The sequence below is a fragment of the Anas acuta genome, chromosome 3, assembly GCF_963932015.1.
Source record: "Anas acuta chromosome 3, bAnaAcu1.1, whole genome shotgun sequence".
NCBI lineage: Eukaryota > Metazoa > Chordata > Aves > Anseriformes > Anatidae > Anas > Anas acuta.
The window spans coordinates 26,632,246-26,657,563 of NC_088981.1; the positions used below are offsets into that span (position 1 = coordinate 26,632,246).

Below are 25,318 nucleotides of genomic sequence, written 5' to 3' on the forward strand. Positions count from 1 at the left end.
TTTCTGTGCATGACTTCCTTTTTCCTCCTCTCACTCATGCCCAGGTGTAGATTATATCAATTTAGTCTCTTTTTTTTCTCTATTCTCCCTTGATTTATATTCTAACACAGCCATGTCAGACAAGCTGTTGCAAATCCTATCTTTGCCTAACATTTGTGGCATGCTAGACTTAGGCTTTGGTTTTGCCATGGGATCTGACAGCATGCATGTGCCTCTGCAGGGAAGGGCTCTGACCCGGTGGTGCCAGGGTCAAGCTGTTTGCCCTGCCTGCTGCATTACCTGTGAGTAACCACCTGGCCTTCCCCTGTTCAACTTTCTTTGCTTTCATGCCAGCAAAACAAACATTAACAACTTTTTTTCCGTCTTCTTTATTGCTTTATTGTCTTATTGTATTATTGCTGCCTTAGTGATATCAGGTGAGTGATATTGGCAGCATTATATCCATGAATGCCAAAATACTAACTGCTTGCTGCCACAGGACACTATAGTGTTCACATTCCTAGGACTCATTGCTTTCACATCAAATATGAGGATCTCTGCTATGTTTAATGCAACTTATTAATTAAAAAAATAAAAGACTAGCATTAATGATAAATGGCTGCAAGCATACATTAAGTCCTGTATAAACATACGGAGGGAGATGCAGGATTTTGTGACTTCAAATACTCAGATGCACTCAACTTCATATTTACAATGAATTACATTCTTCCACAATAGTAGTAATACAAGGAAGTTTATTTTGTCATGCTCAAATTTCAGAAAATAATATCTTCAAGTAAAACTTCCCCATCCTCAGTAGAACAAGCAAGCCTTTGTATGTTCCAGTACTGACACAGAATGCAGATTGTGAAGAGCATCTTAAACATGGAAAGAAATAAATGATTGTATGATTTTAATATTTTAATATGATTTAATACAGGATACAGCAAAACATACAAGGCAGCATTTCTTCAGTAAAGTCTGAATGGCCAGGGAAGAAACTTACTATGAAAATTACACCAGAGCCTTTGTCAAATAGTGGAGATAAATTATCTAAGTTATCAGAAGGGAGCAGACTGTGTTTGATGGTTACAGAATGGGAGTTGAAGTTAAAGAACAGCACCAAGACAGAAGGAAAGAATTCAGAGTACTGGGGGTCAAGAACATATATTTAAAGAAACAGACCGTAGGTAGGAGTTTTATTCCCATTTCTGCCCTTTACTTGCAACATGACCTTGAGTTAGTCTGTTGACTTCTCTGATTTCTCTGGTTTGGCAAAATGCCCATTGCCATTGCCCATTTCCCTTGCACAAAATGCTCATTAAACAAAGTAAGATTCCACTGATATATTTTTTTTTCCCATTGGAAAGAAAGGAACACTGAACCACCAAGCATTTTAAGTAAAGAAATACTGAAAATTTTTAAAAAATAATAATAAATAAATAAAATTCCATATTGAATTCTTTATTTACATTTCCCATCAAGTATGAAATATCTTCAAGGTCTGCAAGCGCCTTCTGCAAAAACATTTGTCAAAACACCATTTTGCCATCAAAACCAAATTTTACTAAAAAAAATGTAGAAAAAACTTGGCCAACCAGCAACATTATAACATGCCTGTCCACCAAAACAACATGATAGAAGAGTTGTGGGTGCACAACCGGGTGCTGTGGAGGGTGATTGCAAAGTGGCAAGTGGGACCATGCCCTCCCCAGATCAGGCTGCAGTCCCACAGGAGCCAGACAAGGCCAGCAGGCCCTGGGCTGGCAGCCAGGGCCACCACCAATCTGTGGAACCAGCAGGACCAGGGTGAGGCTGGTGAGGCAAGTGAGCTGGCCTGGATTCACCAGGTGCTCAGGTGGGCACAAGGATAGCTACAGAGCTGCTTGGGCAGGGAGTCAGGGAAAGGTCTGAGCTTAAGTGATAGTGCTGAGCAAGGCTTCTCATGGCTCCTTCTCATGCAGCTCTTACTAGGAGATATCCAGAACTTGAGATGAAGTCCTTTACCATACAGGCCATAAAACTGGCTAAGATATCATAGTCATAGGACGAGCAAGGAGGGGACACTGAAGGCTGATGCATAGAGTTGGCTTTGTTCAACACATGGCTTAGGGAATCTCCAAAGATTCATCCTGAAATGCTTTTCTTACTTCTTCGTTTCCTGATGAAGGCAAAGAAATGTTTCTAACTTCTCATTTTCTTTGTAGGTTTGTTTCCCTTTCAAAGTTGAGTCCTTGCTTTATTTTATTTCCAACTTCCATGTGGACCTCTCAGAAGCTGAAAAGAAAAGAAAATAAGCATGAGTTAGTTTAATTTTATGTGGTAATTTTATTATGATGTGGGACTTTTTTATCCCATCCTTCCTGAGGACAGCTGTAGTTCTCAAACAGCTGGTCCACAGGTTTGACTTTGATTGAGCCAAAATTGCAGTTGCTTTAATAATTTCTCAGCTTAACTGAGTCTTAGGTTGGTTCTTGAGAAAGCTAAGACAGATAAGGTATCCTCCCAGTTCTCACTCTGCTCTTACACCCTTGGTACATAAATAAAACATGGACAGTAGTTTATAACACCTCTAAAGTAATTTCTCTTGCTATCTCATTATGCTAGCTATTGCTTCTACTGGATCCAGCCTAGATAAACTGTTACTCCATGGACACAGCTACACCTTTCCCTTGTAGAGAAAATCCTAGATGACAGCAAACTTGTTTCCTGACCACCTTGTCATGTGTAGTCATGGTCTGGTAAGTGGACAGGAATTGCTGCTCTTCTGATTTAATATTTTGCGCTTGCTTTGGGAAGATATAAACAGAAGAAAATACAAAGCAGAGAAGAAAGATTAAATCATTCAAAGATAAATCTTTAATAGCTGTATGCAAACTCTGTAAATTAACTCATCTAGAGCAATTATACTTACCAGAAATAGCACATTTTTTTTCTGATAGCTTCTTAAATATTTTTGTTTGTTTGTTTGTAATCAAATGTTTCCTTTAATTACTGGATTACAAACTTTTAAAGCAATTATTGAAAAGATACCATACCAATCAAGCACCTGTGACACCACCAATTATGCCTGCCAAAGATATGTTTTGGTATGTCTTTTACCAAGGCTCCTACTTTAAATACATGACAAAGAGACCATGAGCTCCTTATTCTGTGATATGCAATCAAAATGGATCTTCCTTCCTTTACCTATCTTCCTTCCCTTCTAGAGATCGATAGTCCCACAGTTAAATTTTTTCTGCACCATCTTGACTTTTTCAGAACTAGCCATTTCTCTGCACATAGATTAAGGCTTGGCATCATTCAGATAAAAATTTATATTATTATTATTATAGTTATTATATATATAGTATTTATCTTTTAAGTTATCAATTAGATAATTAAAAAAATAGACCTTTTAGAAGAAGGTATTATTTAAAAGAGAAAAGAATGACTTCTGTATATATGCAATTGGACACCCTAATTATTTTATATGATTTGAAAACATAAGAAATTTTCAGCATGATGAGTCTAGCCTTCAGATGGATGATACTGGGTTTTCAATAGCAACTCTCCATAATGCATGTTAACCTGTTAGCAAAACAGAACATATTAATGTAACTCTCAATGTCTTCTTTATGAGTTGTAAACTGATGTCCATAGAAAGAGTTTGGATGTTTTTCTCGTATCCTATGTTTGCAGATTGTCAAGTAATGGCTGTCCAAGGATGTTAAATGCTACCATGACATCTCTGAATTTTCTTGGCTGCTTGCTAACCAAGAAGCATGTTCCAGCACTGCTTCTCTAGGCCATGTCCAGCATCAGTGGGACCAAGCAACAACATGTGTATACCCAGCCACACCAGTTCTTGTGCTTGTAACAATGCTTTAGTATGTTTTAAAGACATGAAAAACTGTATTTTATTTTTTTTCAAAACCAAATTCAGGCCTGCCTTTCTTCCTTTCTTCCTTTTTTTCTGATATCTGTCATTCTACCTATCTATCCATTTTGGTACATTTCAAAGTTTTTGTTGTTTCACCTTGAAACAATGTGAACATTCTTTCAAGGTGAGTGAAACATCATATAGGAATAAATGTGTTGTTGCTTCTAACATAAAATTAAACTTTTGAGAGTAAAAACAAACAAACAAAAACCCCACCCTGTAACACCCTGTTTTTAATGTATATATAAGGATAAGATCCTTAAACTACCTTTGTGGCTTCTATTGCGATTCATTTCCTACTTCTGAAATCTTTCATGTTTATTGTTTCCCTACCACATAATTTCCTATTCCCATAAGTAAAATGAAGTCAAACACATTGCCTATAGTGGTTTCTCACATTTGCTAAGCTTTTACTTATTTTGTTTTCTCTCTGAAGGATATTTTATACTATGTTTTTGTACAACTATGTGCCATTTAGCATCTATAGGCTGACTAAATGAATTAACATTAAATGATAGGGCAGTAGCAGCTGTACAGCAGGAACAAATGCTAAAAGTGCAGCCTGCTCTCAGTGCCTGCTCAGGGAGCTCTTGATATAAAAAGGCTGGCCTTCATAGGCTCATCCTTTTGTAGCTGTTTTCTTTATGTTTTCTATGGTATTTGCACCTTGATCTCCATCAGGCTTACAGTTTTCCAGACATACTTCCATAGCCCTATGGAACTGCACAGCGTGCAGTGTGTGACAGTAACCTATTGACTCTTTTTGATTTGGGTGTGTGAGCACAGTGTAACTTGCACTCACAGAACCTCTTTGGATGTGCTGTGAAGTCAGAGGTTTTCCAGTCATTTTTCACTCAAGTGAATGCACAATAGTCTTGCTGTGCCAAAAGATAAGACTATATCACACTAAGTGGTAATGTTTGTATTTATACTTAGAGCCATAATACTGCAGTGGCACAGCTAACAGCTGCAAGGTAGGCAGTTCTGGAAAAAAAAAATGTTTCTACAAACCGTAAAATTTCATTACTTCTGCTGCTACAAGATCCTGGCTTTGCTTTCCTGAGGGCTTCATCTAATGCATCTGAAAGGGTCAATGTTTTCCCTTTTATAAAAATTTTGAACACAACACAGAAGAAAGTTAACCAGAGCAGTTAATCTAACAACCTGTTTTGTCATTTTATATTAGCATCCCATATCTAGCAGTCACTGTCTAACAACATGTGATTTTGTAGCAGTTCATTTCCTACTCTTTAACTGACCCTGATCTCTATAAGACATATGCATGCTTATCAGCATAAATATGTACATTTTAGGCCTTGGCTTCACACAACAACAAGATCAAATATTTACACAATATACACAATAAAATCCTCCATTTATTAGTGTGATTCATGTTTAATACCAGTATGTAACAGATTCATGTCAGTGTCAGCATAGCCATTTGCTTGCACTTTTCATATGCTCAGAAATTAAAAAAAAAAAAAAGAAGGGGGTGGGGGGGCAAAATCTGTATGTCTCAACTCTCTACTCTTGTAGGTGTTTTACCTTGACAATAATTGTTTCTAGAAGAGTCATGCGAAAAATTTTGAGAGCCAGTGACCATGAGCAAAATCAAATTGTACAAGATGTTAGGATCAGTCATAATCATAACATGAAGAGTAAACTAAAAGATAAAAATTAAGAGAAAAGACTGGCTTAATTTGCTTTTATAATATAAGCTTTGCCACACCCTTTACTTGAATCTCTTCTGATTTAGTGAAAAAAAAAAATTAATATATGTGAGTTTCTCAAACAATTATCCTAACTAATTAAAATATAATGTCATCTGCTGGAATGCCTCAGAAGAATGTACTGTTTTATGGGCATGACTTCTGCATATGGATATTAATATGAACATAGGAAATGTATGAAAAATCTACTACTCTGAAGCAGATAATTAGCTTCATATTGAAAACTGTTTAAAAAAACTCTTGATCTGTGAACCTTTTGATTGTATAATTCCCATAAAATTAATTATACTGTGAATTCAGAAGAGTGGGACTTCAGCACTTATAAGCTGTTCATGCTGCAATTTTTATTCAAGGCTCTCAAAATAGATCACAAATATTAATTTATTACAACCCAGGAACCCAAGGGAAAAAAAAAAAAAAGAAAAAAAAAAAAGGTCAAGAGAACCAATGCTTCTCCTGGCAGCCCCAGCACAGAAGTGAGCATTTTGCAGGGGCACTGGGAAACAGCTTCAGCCATGCAGACTGAACTTTCCCTATAGATTTTTTCCGATTGAATGTGAGGGTCTTAGGGAAGCAGCCAAATCCTTTTCCTACATTGCTGAACTACAATGATTTTGATGTAGAGATGCACCTGAGTACACCTACAGGGACTTCTGTGAGAATTTAAGACTTATGATGATGCAGGCCAACCATTATTGCCTTAATGTTTAAATTTTTTCAAATCTCAGCAGGACTGTACTTTTTACTTTCTATTCTGCAGCATGATGTGCTCTATTGAGTGGTACAGCATAGAAATACACTCTTTCCTGTATTGAGTGAATTGGAAAATCATGTGTTTTTAATTAGCTGTAAAAGGACACTAGGACAGCTGGTGTTACAAAGCATATGAAAAGTCTTGCCTGGCTTTTCCTTTGCACTTGCAGAACCAAACAGTTAAGTGCCTGCTTTTCTGCAGTGAGTGATGAATGAGAATTGTGTGGCTTGGGGAAGGCGTGGGGTTTTAAACACAGGCTCTTCCCATTTTACTTCGGTGCTGCTGGGTGGCTGCTAATTTACTCCTGCTCTATTGCCTGTTTCTGGATCATTACTGAAACTGTGTTAGTCATAGGCTCCCCAAGATGTTTTACAACATTTCTTGAATCACAAACAGCTGGTGTGCTGTGACAGCATACCATACAGTTCCAGTCCTCCTCAGTCTGTCTTCTGTGTTCCTGGGCAGGACAGGGCAAGCCCAGTAGCCTGCAGGCAGAGAAGAAGGCAGCCCCCCCTAGAGTGGGATGTCTGCCTGCTGCTCGCCTGCAAACTGGGGACTGGGTTGCAAGCTGAGATGGGCAGGAAATCAATGTTAATGGCAAATGAATGTTTTCTGAGTTTTGCCACAGTTTGGCCTCAGCCTTTGGAAGTATATACGAGCAACTTTTTCCCTTCCCAACTCATGGGCACGTGGGCTAAAACTGGTTTGAATTTTTCGTATTTTCAGTTTCCCATCCTCACTGTGACTCTCAGATTCTCATCTGTTCAAAACTGGTAGCATTCACAGAAGCTTCTCAGACTTGGACTCCTTTCAGTATCCAACACCAGCACTCACCATGGTCATGGCATGGAAATGGAAGGTGTATACAAGTGCTAAATAGCCAGTATTATTTATTGTTCTTAAAATTATATAGCCTTGAAGATCTGTGCACATCAAGCTTTAGACTCTGGACATGAGTTTCATTTTCATTATACTGAAATAGTTTCATGTACTGTGTTCTGGGTGCTTACATGAAGGGTTTCCATATTTTGGTAACTAATCTGATATTACTACAGAACACTGCAGAAGTGTGGAAATCCAGACTAATATTGCAGCCACCTACCCATATGCTATGCATTGGTACATCTTCAAAATGATTCCTCTAAAGCCTTTTATCCTCCCCCCAATTTCTAAGTCACTACACTTTCAGAACAATTTACTATTTTTTTCTAGTAAAAAGAATGGAAAATGAATTATTTAATATACCAAAGATTAGCAAACACACACTCTTTGAAAAGTTCCAGGTCAATCATCTGGATATATTACCTGCATCTTAAAGGTGAAGTTTCTCAGGAGTTGCATGAATTGGCAAAGTGCTGAGTTGTCTCTGTTGCAATGTTGCAATCACCTTTTCTAGCTCATTTGATACTCCACTGCAGAATTTCCTCAGTGTGTTCTCTGTAAAAGAACTGGACTCAATCAATTTCCATTAGTGAGAAAGCTATCTCTCAAAAAAGCCATCTTAACTCAACATAGCAGAAACACAATTTAATTTATTTAAATCTTTAAAAAATGAAATTCATGTTGGCTCAAGAAGAAGTAACTGAGGCATGGAGTTGTTAAGGATAGGTGGATAGGTATTTTCTCTACTTATACTGTTAAAAAAAATTACTTCTGGTCCACCAAAACTTCTAAACTTCATCCTTTCAAGATGTTTTCCAAAGCAATATCAAATAAGGTCTATATGTGCTGGCTTTTCCCCAGATAGTATACAGGCAACACCATAGATGGCTGTGCACATAGATTTCACAGCAGCACATACAAATTCACCTACAGAGATGCAGTGGGTTGATGTTGGCCAGCCAACTGATGCTTACCCAGCTGCTCTCTCACTCCCCATCCTCAACAAGATGGGGAAAAATGAAATGAAAAGCTCATGAGATAAGGATGGGGAGATCATTTACCAACTGCCATATTGTGAAAAATAGGCTCAACTTGGGAAAATATAATTTAATGTATTGACAAATAAAATGCTTATTTTTATAACTTTTTATAACTAAATTAAAAGATGAGCCTCAAGAACTGAACCTTGCCAACCTAGGTAATCTGAAAGATTTTTGTGAGTTCAAAGTATTTGGTCTTAAATGTAAGAAATTTATGCTGAGCAACATAATCTGCCTCTGATTTCTGCCAAGTACTCTCACAACTTGGACATTACTGTGTCACCATTTACGTCTGATTGATAGCCCTTCAGTAATTCAAAGCCAAAGATTAATGATCAAGTTTCTCAGTCTTGGTCACCTGATTCTGAAGGAAGGACTGTGATTTGAATTGTGGAGGTTAAAAAAGGAAAATATTTTTCTTGTCTTGCAATGGCTGAAAGGTCATTCTTGAGCACAAGTGGTTTAAATAATTTATCGTGAGCTACTGAGTCATAACAGAGTTACTGATCTGTCTTTAACTACAGTGACATTCTATTTTTTCAACTCTGTATTTTTTTATTCTGCAGAAGAATTAAATAGCTCTCATTCTGTATTAACCAGAAATGTTTAAGTACATTGTAACTGTGTAATAATGCATCAGACCTGTACCTTTTATAGTCTGACTAACAGAGAAGTGCCTTGATGGGACTACTTGCTAAAAAGAAGTGTTCTGCTTGGGAACAGCATGCCTCTATCAGCTTTGAGTGTATCATTTATTTTCTAAGTAGCCTGTGCATACGCACTTTGCAACAGTAGATGATTTGAGATTCCGATGCTGATCTACTTTTTGAACTTCTGTGTTGGTACTGAGAGTCTTCATACCTCGTTAAACTTGTCTTCTTTATTTTGCATGCATCATTGTTTTGTGCAGTCCAGGGGGTTTGATATATATATATGCCTCATTATGTATTTTAGTAACTCTGAAAAGTTGCCTAGATGTTAAAATAATTCTCATAGCTGCCAGAATTTTAAAGGTTTCGTTATGTCTTCAATAAAAATATCAACTATCAAAATCTTTTTCCCCCTACTAAAATTACCACTTTCCTAATTTAAAATACTTATATGTCCTGAAAACATTCTGGATCATATTCCTTGAGAGAATATGAAAAAATGACCCCTTCAGATGTGCATCTACCACAATGTTTTTCAGTTTCTGACTGTTTTGAATGCAAAAATTTCCTTCATGATAACTGCAAATGCTTCTAGTTGCTGTGCAAAGCAGCTAGAACATCTTTCCTCTTCCCTCTGCTTGCTTTTTTTTTTTTTTTTTTTTTTTTTCCTTTGTTTCTTGACCATGAACAACAATTATGGACAGGAGTTAAGGCCACTGCAGGGATATTGGTCTCATCATGAAGAAAAGGTCATCTCTGCAGAATTTCTGTAGTTCAAGAAAAAATCATATAAAACAGTCATATAAAAAGCAAGTGGGGAAAAATAAAACCACATCAGAACGGAAAGGAAACACAGGATCCTGCCATGTGGTGGTTGAGCTCCATGCAGAACCAGCCCCCACAGTGGTCCTGTGTAGACAGAGCCCATTCCCAGCTGAGGCCACCAACCCTTGCGGGTCCCTCTGAGCAGTCTGGGGGCCCATGGGCTGCCACGTGTTTCCACCCTTCCAGCTTTGAAGTCCCATTGCCCCCTCAAGCCTCTGGAGTCTCTTCCCTCGCAGTTTCCCCTTTTCTGTCCCAGTGTGCCCTGCCCAGACATCCTCCCCAGGACACCCTTAGGAGCCTGCTCCCTCATCAGGGCACAAGACAGAAGTTAAACGAAAAAGGTGAAAGAAAACAGGCAATCACAATATTGAGAAGAAACAATGGGAAAACTGGTTTTAAAACGGAAGAGCTGCTGCTGCAAAGACTGTAGACTCAATTTGTACTTCTGCTGGGCATTAACAGACAACAGAGGAGAATAGCTGTGTATTTATGTCTTTGTTGTATTATGTTGGGAAAGACATCTTCACTTCTGTGTGCCTCATTGTTAGATCTCCCATTATTATTACATCCATTTCAAAATTTGGGAATAATGATATTGAGCTTACAAAGGTGTTGAAAGGATTAATTAACTGAAATCAAAGCATTACAAAAATCAGGTTATTATGTTGTGAAATAATAAGCCTGGAACTTGAATTTCAGTTATGACTAGGCCAGTTTTATGCAGACAAGCCTCCACCTAAACACACTTTTCTACTTGCCCGTGTTTTTCTCACATACAAACTGTCAGATGTTATAGTCAATGTTGATTGAAATGATCTAACACTTTGGAAAATTGTGAACCACTGGCATCCTCATTTGACATTCTCTGAAACTCGGGAAATGTAAATGAAAGTGTATTTTCTAGATGCATTAAACATTAGAAAACTCTACATATTGTGTCTTGTTTCGTTTCACATGTGCTTAGTGGTTGGCCTTAGTGATGGCCATGGTCATCAGCCAATAACGCAATTTTGGTTTTGCTCACACTGTGAGAATCACATGGATTTATGGAGGGGTGTATGGTTTGCACTGATTTATACTGTGGAAAATCAGATAAAATGCAGCACTGGTAGATTGTGCCAGACTGACTTGATCCCTTTTTTTGGAGAAGATAAATACTTTTCTTGACAAGGATAACTCCGAAGATTTGATCTCTTCGGAGTTCAGTAAAGCTTTTGGCATGATGACACACAGGGAATTGTTCACTAAGCTGAAGAGGATGAGGATTAGTAAAATAATGTCAATACAGTAAGGCATGGGCCAAATGGGGGACAATGAAGTGTGTTGTGCTGACAAACCGTGGGGCTAGATGCATGCTGCTGGTGAAATTCCTCAGAGAGCAGCAGCTGTTCACCCTTGGCCAAAGGGAGGGAAGTGCCAGCTAGCGCTGTTGGTGAGGCGTTGTTCAGAGGTACTGCCGCTGCTGACTGACAAGTGTCTGGTGATCACTTGAAGAAAATAATAAATAAAGGAGTAACCATAAGGTCATAGTAGGACATAAAGTGGGAAATACAGTAAGGGAAAGTGGTATAATGCCTGCAGGAGCTAAATACAGGAATTTCTGCCATGAGATGGGGGTTATCACCTGGAAACGGACAAAGCAAAAGAAATCCTTGCTGGTACAATTTGGCCAGAGGGTAACTGTTAGCCAGCAATGTGAAAACAGGAAACAAAACAAAACAAAACATTGGCTTACTGTCTAGGGCATTCCCACCTCTTCTGAGCTTTTTCTAACTGGTCATATTTAGTACTTCATCTAACAGAGGTATGTAATTTCACACATACTGAAGGAGGCTCAATTCAGAATAGAGAAGATACACAAAAGGCAGCTTGGATAAATGGAAAAGCGGAGGAACAATGTTAGAAAGCAAAGCTAGGAGAGGACAAGTTTAGCTTTGCAAAAGGAAAAGTACAGAGGGGGCTTTATAAAGATCTTAAGATATCCAAGACTGGTGAGCTAGCTGAAGTCAAGGCCAGTATCGTCACAAAAGACAAATGGGTATAAAGTATTCAGAAATAAATTGAGGCTTAAAATTAGAAGTTCCTAACTATTATAGCAATGAGGTTCTGGTGTCCCTGTGGAGCAAAAGGGAAGCAGGAAAAATTAAAAGACCATGTTAATCATCTGTACTTCTGAATGAAACTAAGCAACCTGATCCAATGTGATGAATGACACTACGGATGAGGAAGTGGTGCTGCCCAAGAAGGTCCTTCAAGGATACCTTCAAGGAGTGCTTAACTGAGATAACTGAGCTGATTTCCTGCTGAGCTTGTTTGGGTCTTAGCTGCAAGTAGACAGCCACAAAGCACCCTGAGGCTGACTGCACAGACTCCATGGACAGCAGTGGTGTGAACATGGGCAAGAAAAGTTCAGGAGAACAAGGAAGCAGAATTGGCATCAGCAAAGACCAGGCTGCAAATTCAGTGGTTCTCATTATGTAATGAGAAGAGCATGTTGAGCATCAGCTTATCTGGCTGTCCACTGTACTTCCCTATCTTCCTTGCAGCACTGCTCTCTGCGAGGGCTGGCATGGTCACGGTGGCTGGGTCTTGATCCCCCAAGGGAGTCCCATATGGCAGTTAAGTCCTATGCTGGCCAGCAAGTGGAGAAATAAACCGAGTAATTAAGAGATGGGCAACTTCTGGTGTAAGATTTGCTTCTTATTCCCATAGACACCTCAAGAAAAACAATTCAGTAATATTTTCAAGGTTAAAGAATATTCTTCTAATTAATCTTGACATCTGTGCCTTTTTAAGAATATGTTGTGAAGACCCATATTACGCCAGGAGCTGTACTATGAAGGCTTGAATCTCTGGTCTCTACTCAACCAAAGATCTTGTTAAAGTCAATGTATTATTATTACTATTTGCAAAAGGTACTGTTTACCACTGTGAAAGCAAAATTTATTCCCCTACTTTAGACTTCCCTAAACAGTTCCTTGACTCTCTTGACACTTACTTCTTTATACAAGACATTATCCAATGAGTGTTTTCTAGGATCATTGATTTTAGCGTGTACATGCTTGCTTTAAAGGCTCATTTTGCATGACTCAAGGTTAAATATATTTATGGTACAGAATTGTACTAGGCAGCTGGGTCTTGATTTATAAAGTATTGATAGGTGTTTAAAAACACAGCAAATTCAAAGACAAGCTGATCTCAGCTTGTGTTAAATCTTAAAAAACAAACAAACAAACAAAAAAAACCACAAAAAAACAGTTTTCTAAAATATGTTCTGCATTATATACATAAATGATTTTTTTCCACAGCCTCAGAAATTAATGAGGTTATGGTAGATACAAAGCTGTGTACTTTTTGACCCTGATGTAATCATACTGTGATTTACCGTTTGGGATCCACCCTCCTTCCCTTCCCCCTCCCTCCCTCCCTCCCTCCCTCCCCCCGTATAGTCTATGTGTTATTATCCACCTCAGCCTGAGATCATCTGAGCTGTATTTTGTGCAGTCCCCACTGGGAAGCCCTTAAACAAATGCAATAGCTAATACAAAAGACAAAGGGGAAAAGATGATCAAATTATCCAAGAATATTTTCAGCTACTTCTTCGATGGCATAGAAAGAAACACGCTATTTCTAATACAATCTTGAAAACCCTGGGAGCATCCTGTGAGCTCACAGCAGGGCACTGGGTGCGGAAGCCCCAAGGCCAGCCCTGAGGAGTGGCCCGAGATGGCTCCATCACTGGGACGTTACAGGGCATGGTGTGATTTCTGACACTGCTTTTAAATGCAGGGTAAAAGGTAAAGCACAGAAGGACAATAAAGCAAATATATGCAGAGTTTGAGAACAGAGGGATCTTTTCACCCCCCAGAATTCCTTTGGAATATGAAAATTGAGTACCCCAGACTTTACACACCCTTTTGCAGGTGCTGATGACCCGTCTGTCACTGTGTGTCTGGCAGCAGGTGTCGTGTGGCAGTCCTGGTGTCAGGGCACTGGTGTAGTTGCTGGCACGACGCCTGGCAGCTGGTGCCTGAACGGCGTGCACTGAGGGAAAACCCGGCCTGCTGGCCCAGCCACGTTGTTGTTGCTGCAGGGGAGAGGACCTCTGGCAAGCAGCTAATGCTTGGTCACTGACCATGCGTGGTGCCAGACAGACCCCAAGGCTATGAAATCTCTCTCTGAAGGTAGTGGGTACTTGAAATAACATTTAGGATGAAGTTATCGGGGAATCAGAGCCCTGCGAAGCATCCATCGCTGTGGTACCGGTGTTTTCCAGGACACGTTTGTGGACGTATGCCTTACCTGTAGCCGAGAAGCACAGTATGGACGGATAAGACAGGACACAGCTGCTTCTTTGTCACAGCAACTCAATGGTGAGCATCACGGACTGCACAAACCAGCCAACCCTCAACTTTGTGTTGAACGATTGTAATTTAGATTTATTTATGGCAGAAGAAACATAGAAGCGTAGGACAGGGGTTTGGTGTAACACTTCAGCACATGCCTTTAGAAGATGTGTTTAAACGGGGCAGACTTCCTACGTTTCTCTGGTTCTAGATGTTGTTAACTGCACACGAGCAGATACTAATACTTCACCTGCCCTACTGTGATGCTGTAGCACGCCCTGACAGGCTGGAAGGGGAGAACGTTTTAAGCAGATCTCTTGGCAGGTACCTAGGTCTGAGCCAACTCCATGTCAGCGCATGCTGCAGCTGTATGTGACCGGGCTGATGCCCCACACGAGGCACAGTCCACACACGACGGAGGGTTCCCCCCTTTCCACCCGCAGGGCAGCCGCCCACCCAGGCGTGGCGAGCTTAGCGCCACGGGGGGCGGTCACAGCAGGGGCGCGGGGACCCCGCCGCCCCCCGGAGCAGCGCCGCCAGCGGGACCGGGCCGCGCTCTGGGCCCCGGGGCACCGGGCCGGGCGGGGCGGGGCGGGGCCCCGTGATGTCAGCGGCGGGCGGGCCAATGAGCGGCGCGGCGCGGCGCGGCGCGGCGGGCGGCGGAGCCAGGGCGCCCCTCGTGCGGCGGCTGCATGGGGAGGGCGGCGGCGGCGGCGGCGGCGGGGCGAGGGGTCCCGGCGCGCCCCCGCCCACCCGGGGGCCGGGACTGAGCGAGGCGGCGCCGCGCCCCGGCACAGGTGCGGTCGCGCGGTGCTTTGCGGAGCGGTGCGGGTGCGGAGCGCCCTCCTCCCGGCGGGGGATGTGCCGGCCACCGGGGGCGCGCCGCCCGTGGGAAGCGCGCTGCTAACGCCACCTGGGCGCCGCCGGAGCGCCCGGAGCGGAGAGGAGAGGGCTCGCCGGGAGCGAGGCAGGTAGGGCGTGGGGCGACGGTACCGGAGCCTCGGAGGGGCTGGGGCTGGGTTCCGCTTCGGGTTCACGTTTGGGCTCTCTCCGTCCTGCGCGGGGGTGTCCAGGGGAAAAGTTGCGGGACCGCCGCCTGCCGCCCCGGGGCTCGGTGCTGCGTTTGGAGCAGCCCCTCGCTCCGCTCCTTCGTTCTCTCCCCGCACCGCTTGGGCACAGCCGCGCCCCGGGAGCGGCGAGGCGAGGTGGCGGCCGCCCCTCCGTGCCCGTCCGTGGGGCCGCCGGCCGGGCAGCGCTCCCCTCTGCTCCCGGCTGCCGCTGCCTGCCTGCCCCGGGCCGCCCGCCCCGACGTGCCGCCGGCTGCCCGCAGCGCCCGTCCGCCCGGGGCGGCCCTGGGGTGCGCGGCTCCCCCGGCCGGGGCCGCCCCCGCTGCCCGCCGCCATCTCGGCGCGGCGGCCGCTCCGCGCAGGGTCCGCGAACGAGTCTTGCCCCCCCGGGGGGTCTCAGGGGGCAACCGGGAGCAGGGAGCGGGGCCCCAGCCTCTGCTTAACGCCACCGAGGGTCCGTGCGGGGAAGCCCCGACGTGCCCGGTCGTGCGGGGGCCGCGGGTCGTCTTGCCTGGGTTTTGCTGCCCAGCCGGGGGCTTCCCATGACCGGGGGTTACTTCGGGGAAAAAGGCGAATCCCAGCAAATATCTGTGCTGCCCATATATAGAAATAGTCGCGGGCAGGAGGACGGTAACTCGAACATTGCTGACACACGTCGAGAAACTTTAAAAAAAGGCAAACAAAAGCCAGGAGGATTCCTGAGGATGTTTCTGCTGGAGCAATGCATATTCCTGTGTTTACACCCTATGTTAACTGAAACGTTTACGCTTTTTTTTTTTTTTTTTTTTTTTAGATATTATGCGTCCGTACCTCAAAGTCAGTCTATTGATTTTCCTTCGTCTGCTTCGATGTGTTTAATCTGACAGTGTTTGGCTTGCTTGCTGGTGTCGGACCAGGGCTGTGGGAGATAATGCTGCCTTTTGCAGAAGGGGAGCCTGGTTTGGTGGCTTTCAGCATGGAGGCAAGCTGGTCACTTGTGAGATAGCAGTTCTCCGTGGCGTGGAACAAGTATTGCAGGGTTTTCTGGTGTGTGCTCTGAAAAGTTTTCATGGTTCTCTTTTTCTTTATTTTTTTTTTTATTCTTTCTTTTCTTTTTAGTCCTTCTGTTTTGACCAGAAGCTTTTACTTGTGTAGCATTGCCCTGTAGAGACATATGAAGACTACACAGTTTCTAGTTCTGAATCTCAAAGTAATGTGTTTTTAGTTTGGTAATGTGTACCTGTTAACACGGTAACTTCAGCTGTAGGGAAGAAGAATTGGTTGACTTGAGCTGAAACACTGAAAGCCATTCTCTTGGACTATTTCGGATGTTGCCGTTTTGCTGGATCTTAGTAGCAAGGCAATGAAATACTCCAGGGATAATCTAGTATGAAATTAATCTGACTTACTGCCAGCTCTATCAAAACAGGTTGCAAGTTTTCTTCCTTCCTTCTACCTGCTGTGCGTGCTGCCACCAAACCCAGAAATTCAGTTTTGCCTTCTTTCACATCTCATTCAGAAGAAACAGAGCCATATTTATTACAGAAGCAGTTGTGAGTTGCACAGTCATGCCATTTTAAAGTAGATGAATGGCATTTTCTGGAGCAGCTGATTACATACTTCATATCATGTATCTGTATACTCTCAAGTGCAATTTATTTTTATTTCTTTTACTAAAGGAAATTTAAAGTTCATCTTACCATTGGTAATATGTTAATAAATTGTTGGATGCAGGTTGTATTCTAGAACAGTTGTCTCAGAAGTAGATTTCCCTGGTGAAAGCCAACTGTGACCGTATGAAAGATCTCAAACACAGTGCTCAACGGTGTATTAAGTTTCACTCCTAAATATTAGTTTTAAGGATTCAGATGTCTTGGTTAATTTGTAAGCTGGTTTAAAAAAAATGTAACACGTGCCTCTTTTCATTGTAAAGCTATAGTTACTGCTTTAAAACCCTTCCTGTCTTGCATTAGTATTTGGATTTCAGACTTGGGACTATAAATGTTTTCAGGAACAAATCCTGAAATATGAAAGAAAAATCTTCTGATGACTAAGGTGGAAATTTCTCCTAAATATTCCAAAATTATAGTTGTTACGTTCATACCTTCCTTCTTCCATCAGTCTTGATTTTAGCAGACAGAAAGCTTACATGCCTACTTCTTGTGTTAGCAATTACTGTGCTTACGCAATGCTGTGTGACTGGAAAAGGAAGGGGAAGGAGTGCAAAAGGTGCTTGACACTAGAAGAAAGTTTAAAGTGATCTGGACAATGGTAATTAATTTTGTCCTTTATGAAGTAATGGCTGGTTTGTCATTAAGAAGAGGTTGTACTCTGAGCTGATGTGGTGCTCTGAGGATGAGACAAAGTATCTGCGAGGTATTTAAAGGCAATGAGAGCTCTGCTCAATGCGTGCAACTGCATGGTTGCTGTGCTTAGTGTGTAATATGATAGAACAGTTTACTAATATTATTAGTATCCCTTGCTGTAGTGACAGTTCCCCCTTTAATGAAGACGTATAATTAGGATTTAAAATAAGGAGCAGTATGGAGCACTATGTGGGGGAGGATATGCAGTAGCACCACTATTGGTATCTTCATCTATTTTTAAGTACCTTAACTTGTGATTGTGTAACAAGTATTTAAATGGTCTGTAAGCCTAGAATGAAAAGAGCGAACTTGTTAACACCACAAGTAGTCTGTTTGGTAAGTTTGTTCAGCAGTATTGCTGCATCCGCTAGGACTTGGTTTGTTTTTTTTTTTTCTTCGGGAGAGCTGCATAGGTGCGTGGCCGCTGTACCAGGTGGAGCTCAGTCGGTCAGAGGTGCTGGGTAGCCGTGCATCACCTCCACACAAACTTGATGACTCTTGGACCATATGGCATATCATGCTGTAGAGTGCACAGTAGACTACGGTCTTGGGGGTGCAAGATAAAATAAAGGAGTTTGTTTCTTATTTGTATAAGCCCTGAATGCCATATTTAGGTTGGGAGCTCATGCTCCAGGACTTCTCTGCCATCCTCTTGTTTTAAGAGAGAAGTGCATGCTGTGACACTTTGTGCTCCTTGTGCCTTGGTTGATGCCACTGCAACACAACCTGCATGCAAACCTGGCCAGGAGCATCACTGAGGTCAGGGGAAAAACTGTTCTCCTGAATACAAATTGTTGAAATTACCGCGTGTAAAATAGGAGAGGATGGAAGATTAACCCCCCTCACCTCTTCTGAGTATGTAGTTTCATAATGGAGGCATCAATTAGTGCAAAGGAAGGTATGCTTAAGTGAATTTCTTCATTAAATGTTTGCAAAGTGAAGGCAAGGTCTTCTCTGTGGTTGCAAGGTTTTTCAGGGAAGAAAAAAAAGCAATTTATATTAGAAATGATAAATATTCAATTATTGAAATGAGAGCTAGAGGCAATCTGATACTTATGTAAATTAATCTTGACGGGTAGAGGTATAGAGAAATGTAGTTCTGCTATCAAACATTACGGATCATGGGAAAATGCAGCCAATTGTGTGTCATTACCTTTTCTCCTGTTTTCTGTGTTTTCATTCTAAAGCTGGCATAAACAGAAACTTAACTGTTCAGTTTAGAAAACTTTCATGCACACAAACACAGGGTTTTCCTCGCTTACCCAAGTGCAGTGTGCCAGGGCAGCCACCAAGCTGCAGAGCAGTGGGCAGCCCAAGCATCTGATGGCTAGCCTGGCTCCTGGCATGAGCCTCCTGCCTGCATTGATCGCCAAGAGGTTGGGGCTGTTTTGCTAGTTTATAGCAAGTTACCATCAGCACACTGACTGCAATTCAGTATTGTCCACTTAATTTTAGTAATTGACAGGATTACACTTGATAGGCAGTGTTTCAGATTATATTTCATGTATTTTTCTGAATGAGGAGCTGGTGTGGTGACATGTGAGAATAATCTCCTGGTGTGTGTGGTTGATAATCTGACCACCTACGTTCCCAGTATACCTCCATTGGAAAAAATGAAGCTTCAGTTGCAAAAGTTTACAATACGAAGAGGTTAGAGGTTTCCCTTTTTCTCCATCCTCTATGAGTTTATAAATAAATGAGGAGTGGTGATGAGTACATGTGTACTTAAATGTATAAAAAGTTGGTTGGAACTTCTGTGACAACATTCTGGCGTGCCTCACTTTTGGTAAAGAAAATGACTTAATGCCTCTGGTCAGTTACAGCATGTAATGTTGCTTGTCTGTTTCTCAAGCTGTGCTCATGTACACACCATTCTGCCCATTGCTCACTTACTTGCAAGCACTGGTGTACTGGAGCCTGGGACTGAGGGCTCTGCGTGGGTCTTAGAGCTCCACGTGAGGTTTAAAGTTATCTCTTTCCTGGACAAATCTGAAGTCTTCACAACACATGTGAAGCAGTGTTCATAACACACTGCAGCCTCCATATTCCTGTTGTACTTCTAAGCTTGAGAAGTCCCCTCCAGCATCCAGGATTTCTGGTTTCCGAGAAATCTTCTAGACATCACTGCATGAAGGTCTGAGTTATCATCTGTAGGAAATAATCCTGACAGTATTGAAGGCAAAAATGCTATATATTATCTACAAGGATTTATAAAATAGCTCCAAGGAGCGATCTGCTGCTAGCCTATGACTCCATCATTCCATTATGAAATAATTGCTGAAGTCAATAAATTTACTTATGTGGGTTTCTAGGAGCAGAAAATACATTATTAAGGCAGTCAAGTCACTCTCAGGAAATCTTAATAAATATGTAGTGAAGAAGCACTTCACTTCTTTAAGCCTTGCATTATAAACAGCTATGCAGAGCCACTCTACTCTTTATAGGTTTGAAATAACAAGTTAAGCCTCAAAACAATAACAAATCTCCCTAAAACCTTAAATACCTCCTAGGAGGTACTGGGCTGCAACAAAAACAAATAATTTGGTGAGATAATAGCAGTCTTAATATAGAATATTAATTGCGTCTTTTGGTTTCAAACAACCTGGAAAACATTTATCAGCTTCATGGCTATTACTCAAGAATGAGAGAGTGTGCAGGCCATTATCTTGAAGCAGCACACTTGCATTGACTAAAAACACAAAAGAAAGACCTTGGTAAAACACGGTAAGAACAATGTCAAATCCATAGAGAAAAGTACTCAATTCCCTGTCCTTATACTAAAGCAGAGGAGCCTGTCCCACAGGATATCATTATGTATAGATGCATGCACATCCCTGTGTTGTGGTGGATTTCACAGAATCACAGAATTGTCTAGGTTGGAAGAGACCTCAAGATCATCAAGTCCAACCTCTGACCTAACACTAACAAGTCCACCACTAAACCATATCCCTAAGCTCTACATCTAAACATCTTTTAAAGATCTCCAGGGGTGGTGACTCCACCACTTCCCTGGGCAGCCTGTTCCAATGCCTCACAACCCTCTCAGTAAAGAAGTTCTTTCTAATATCCAACCTAAAACGCCCTTGGCGCAACTCTAGCCCGTTCCCCCTCATCTTGTCACCAGGCACGTGGGAGAATAGACCAACCCCCACATCTCTACAGCCTCCTTTAATGTACTTATAAAGAGCGATAAGGTCGCCCCTGAGCCTCCTCTTCTCCAGGCTGAACAAGTCCAGCTCCCTCAGCTGCTCCTCATAGGACTTGTTCTCCAGATCCCTCGCAAGCTTCGTCACCCTTCTCTGGACTTGCTTGAGCACCTTGATGTCCTTCTTGTAGCGAGGGGCCCAAAACTGAACACAGTACTCGAGGTGTGGCCTCACCAGAGCCGAGCACAGGGGGACGATCACGTCCCTAGCACTGCTGGCCACACTGTTTCTGATACAAGCCAGGATGCCGTTGGCCTTCTTGGCCACCTGAGCACACTGCTGGCTCATATTCAGCCGACTGTCCACCATCACTCCCAGGTCCTTCTCCGCCAGGCAGCTTTCCAACCATTCCCCTCCCAGCCTGTAGCTCTGCTTGGGGTTATTGCACCCCAGGTGCAGGACCCAGCACTTGGCCTTGTTGAACTTCATACAGTTGACCTCAGCCCATCGATCCAGCCTATCCTATTTTAATTTCCTGAAATGCAACAGAAGCTGGGTCCATCCTGGTTTATTCAGGCAGCAACATCCATGCTGCATGTATTAAGTATGAAATATGTGCTGTGTGTATATAGGATTTGGTGACACACAAAGCTTGGTTTGATAGCTGTGCACTTGGTAGTAGTCATAATAGTCACCTGCTCAAATTCTTACTGTTTGATTTTTGACCAGAAGGTTTTTAGCCCTCTTCCACGTTTCTCTAGTAAAAATTGGTAATACTAATGGTGATTTTTTATAATTAATTTTTGAATCAACACAAAGTATTGCTATAGAAACAAATCCTTTTGAACTTCACTGCAGACAATAGTAGAATTACTCAATCTCAATATATAACAAGCACAATAATAAGAATTATTTAAAAGGATAAAGAACTTGCTTTCAAAAAGGAGTAATGCAGATACTTAAAGCTGTCACAGAAGAATGGAATTTGAAGATTTTCAGAATTATCTTTTTATTAAGCATCCCCAATTGCTGTACAAAGGTACATTCTTGCTACTAACAGAATAATAATTACAACACCCGGTCTCCTCAGAGGTGGAATACATCACTCCATGGAATAGTCTGCAGATCTGTCATGATGATGATGTTTAACTATATGGTGCTGCATCTTCTCTCAAGGCTGTTCTTCAGTCTTGACAGTGGGTATTTGGGAAAACCATAGTACTAGCAGGACATCAAGCAACCCAAATTTTTAGTTGGAATTCTATAGTGCTTTATCTCTAACTTTTTTTTTTTTTTTTTTTTTACCAGCTGAAGCATCTATCTTGCTTTCTTCAAAGTGAAGGAGATGTTTATTTGCATTTTACCTTATCATCTCTCTTGATGACAGATGAGAAGTTGTGTGTATCCAAACACAAGTCAGGAGGCTGAGGGGTGTGTAAGTGCCAAACACCTGTGGAACAGTGAGGAAGAAAATGGAGCAATCTTGGAGTCTGTTGTGAGTCAGTTCACGATTGGCATTATGGTTTGTGACAGATTTTGAGTTAATAAAAGCTTATATGTTTGTAAAAAGCATAACTTTTTAAAAGGTATACGCTTTAAAAAGGATACCTTTTTACAAAGCTTATGTTATGAGTAACAAGCAGTAGATGGCACAATGATAAAAATATAACTGCATGCAAGACCACGGTCCACAGCTTTCTCTCATCAGAACATCTCTTTTTGGAGAGCCTTCCAGGACTTTAGCGTAATGTCAGTCACAATTTTCAAGCAGTATGTCATATCTCTAGATTCTTCCTCTGATTAACATTGAGTTCTGGTTTTGCTACCTGAGAAATCTTTGAGAAAATTCTGTAACAGAAGCTAAAGAAGCATTTCAAAAGGTGATAGTGAAACAATGCTAAGACTGTTTTACTCCCAGAATTCTTGGGAGGGAAAGATCCCCAGAATGTTTATGTATGTAAATATATTTCTAAAATGCCTGTTGCAGAAAATGTCTCCTAATAAAATGAGAGGAAAGTCACTTTGTTAAAATGTCTCTTAAGGAGCACTGAAGGCATGAAGAATTTGAGTCGTTCTTTGGGGCTGGAGCCACTAAAGTAATTTCAGAGAGTTTTAAATCTAGTAAGGAGGCTTTGTGGGGTATAGTTATGTTTATTTCAGGTTCCTCTAATTGTATCATTTTTTCTAATGATTTTTTTTAAAGTTATCCCATATTTTTGGGGGGAAAGAGATGAAGGAGTTCACTCCTCAGGGTAAGGACACTGATCTTCTCTGGAAGACAGAAAATCCAGAATCTGGGTGTTTAAAGTTAATGAAGAAAGACTTTAGAACAAACATTACTGAAAGGGGGGAATGAAAAAGGTCTATGAAGTAGGAAATTGAATGGGGTAACCTCCAAGTGTGTAAGAGAAGCTTATAGGAATGTAACTTAAGGGGTAAAGGGTTGAGTCGTAGAAAACAGTGGCTAAAAATAATCCTGTTCAGTGCAAAGGGAACTAATATAAATAGAAAAGCAATAAGAATAATTTGTAGCTTCTTTTCTGGAAAATGTAGTTCAGTAGCTAATGGCTAGTAATGACATGGTGGGCATTAAGTATTGCTTGTCCTTTTCCTTGGTCTTAGTGTGATAAGTGTGTAAAAGGACACTTAAAGACCCACAGTGTGATAAGGGAGTATATCAACAGAACTGACAGCATTTGACATTGCTCTTGATGGACCATCATAGGTGCCATGCTCAGATTTTTCTTTTTCAGTCATACATGCCGTTTTCACTGGAAAAGCGTAGTGCCTAGTAAGACTTCTAAATAAAAATAGAAGTGAGTGTTACTCTTCCTCCCCTTCCATGTCTCCATCCAAAACATGCAGTTGTTTTGCGAGTACATGGAAGATGCAGATACTTGAGAAGATGAACTGTACTTTTCAGAAGAAGCAGACGGTGTTTATACTGTTCACTTCTGAGTCAGTAATTTTTATTCTCACTCAACTCAATGAAAGCTGTGTTTGTTTGCTAAAGGGAATGCTAAAGAGGCAAAAATGTGCAAGCAAGATTGAAAAAGAGGCTTATAAAAATAGCAGCAGGTTTGTTCATCCATGAAAAGTGGTAGATTAAAAAAAAAAAAAAAGCAGTGTATTTAATAAATAGAAACCTTTCAATCAGTCTTTAAAGGCTGTCCAGATCACGATCACTTTCTGCGACAGCCTGTCTAGAAATTTCTGGTTTTCTACTGCAACTGTTAGCTTGAGTGCTTCCAGCTTGAGCTAGCCTCTCATGGATTGAAGAGCCAACAGCAAATATTTTCCTAAGTATGTTTGGTTCTTCTTCTGGACCTACAATACAACTTAAACCAAGTTACAAATTCATATGAATTTGGACAAAAGCTGCTATGATTCTCTTTCTTTAAAGACTGTGTCCAAGCACTTTTAGAACTGATGATTTTTTTCAAGGTCTTAAACTCATATGCAGAAATCAAAGAGATGAGATGCTAATTTTGTAAGTAAAACTTTAATGAAAGTATTTATTCAATCTAATTTTCATTACTATGATTCTGAAGATTAAATTTTATACAAGCTATATTTCTTGTGAATCCATTGTTAAAAACACACTCTTAGCTGGGAAGAAAATAGTTTTAAAGGTATTTACTTTTCTAGTTTGGGTAAGAAAAATGCCATTTGTCATATTCATTTCTGCATTGTGTGATTTATTGCCGTCCATGAATGAACTACTGAAGCTGAACAGATAGCATGATTCTTACTAGTGTTTGCTCCTCTGCCTCCTTTTCAAATAACAGTGTTAAGTTATAAAACAAAAATTGTGATTCTAGAAAGACTTTCTCATTAGGAATGCTAAGCAAGTATGGATTTTTATTTATAGATATGTAGCAAACACTTTCCTGAATTAAGATGGAAAAAAAACAACGATCTGTTTAGGACTCAACGCCGCTCATTTAAGAAGGCGTATGTTGTGTCCAATGTCCAGAAGTGTGATTCAGTACACAGGTACTTGTATGCAAAACTGTTGTGAGGAATTACACGCTGAAGCTTTTCAGGGCACTTGTGAGGAAATCTGCTGCTGATGTAAGCTGCCAAGAGCAGCTCTTGAATTATGGTAAAATCCAACTTTTAAATGCCTGAAGCAGAAGAATGAGGGTTGTGCTACTCTAGACAACAAGAGCTGAGAGATCCATGAAGATCCAGGGCATACCTGTAGGTACTGAGGCATACTTGTAGGTACTGAGGCCTTAAAAAAAAAAAAAAAAAAAAAAAAGATAAAAAGCAACACATCTCAACTGAACTTCATGTAAAAGAAAATAATAGGTAAAAAGCATGTCATCTATTTTCTTTCTCAAAGTGTTAGCATATATGCACAATTCTATCTTGTCATATTTGTAAGCTTAAGAAGGTGAATGTGCAAAGATAAATATGATCAGATATGTTTTTTTAGTAAGAAAATAATTGTAAATTTTGTGAAAAATTTGTAATGTACTGACTGCTTTTTAATGTAGCTAAATGGCCAGCTACTAGAAATTAGACAGCATTAGCATGCAGAGGTCTTATCCTTGTTAGATTAGTTTGAAGCTTTCCATGGTACAGTGAGTCATCTGGGAGGCCTGTATCTTTATCTGTGTCAGAACT

General features: G+C 41.2%; 1 protein-coding gene and 1 long non-coding RNA gene across 30 annotated transcripts in view; both read left to right on the forward strand.

Annotated features, from left to right (window-relative positions):
• Nucleotides 1-1,731: 1,731 nt before the first annotated feature.
• On the forward strand, nt 1,732-3,972 carry LOC137852977 (uncharacterized). The gene is made up of 3 exons (XR_011094119.1): nt 1,732-1,837; nt 2,587-2,720; nt 3,661-3,972. It is a non-coding gene; the product is annotated as an uncharacterized lncRNA (long non-coding RNA).
• A 10,796-nt stretch (nt 3,973-14,768) lies between these two features.
• Nucleotides 14,769-25,318, forward strand: part of CHRM3 (cholinergic receptor muscarinic 3) — a 285,519-nt gene continuing 274,969 nt past the window's right edge. For 26 of the 29 annotated variants that reach the window (XR_011094645.1, XR_011094654.1, XR_011094647.1 and 23 more), the window contains exon 1: nt 14,769-15,099. The gene's annotated coding sequence lies outside the window, so the exon portion shown is untranslated. Of the gene's footprint in view, nt 15,100-15,988; nt 16,710-22,073; nt 22,182-25,318 lie in introns of those variants that run through there. The other 3 variants (XR_011094655.1, XM_068676262.1, XM_068676263.1) reach the window with 3 other exon arrangements.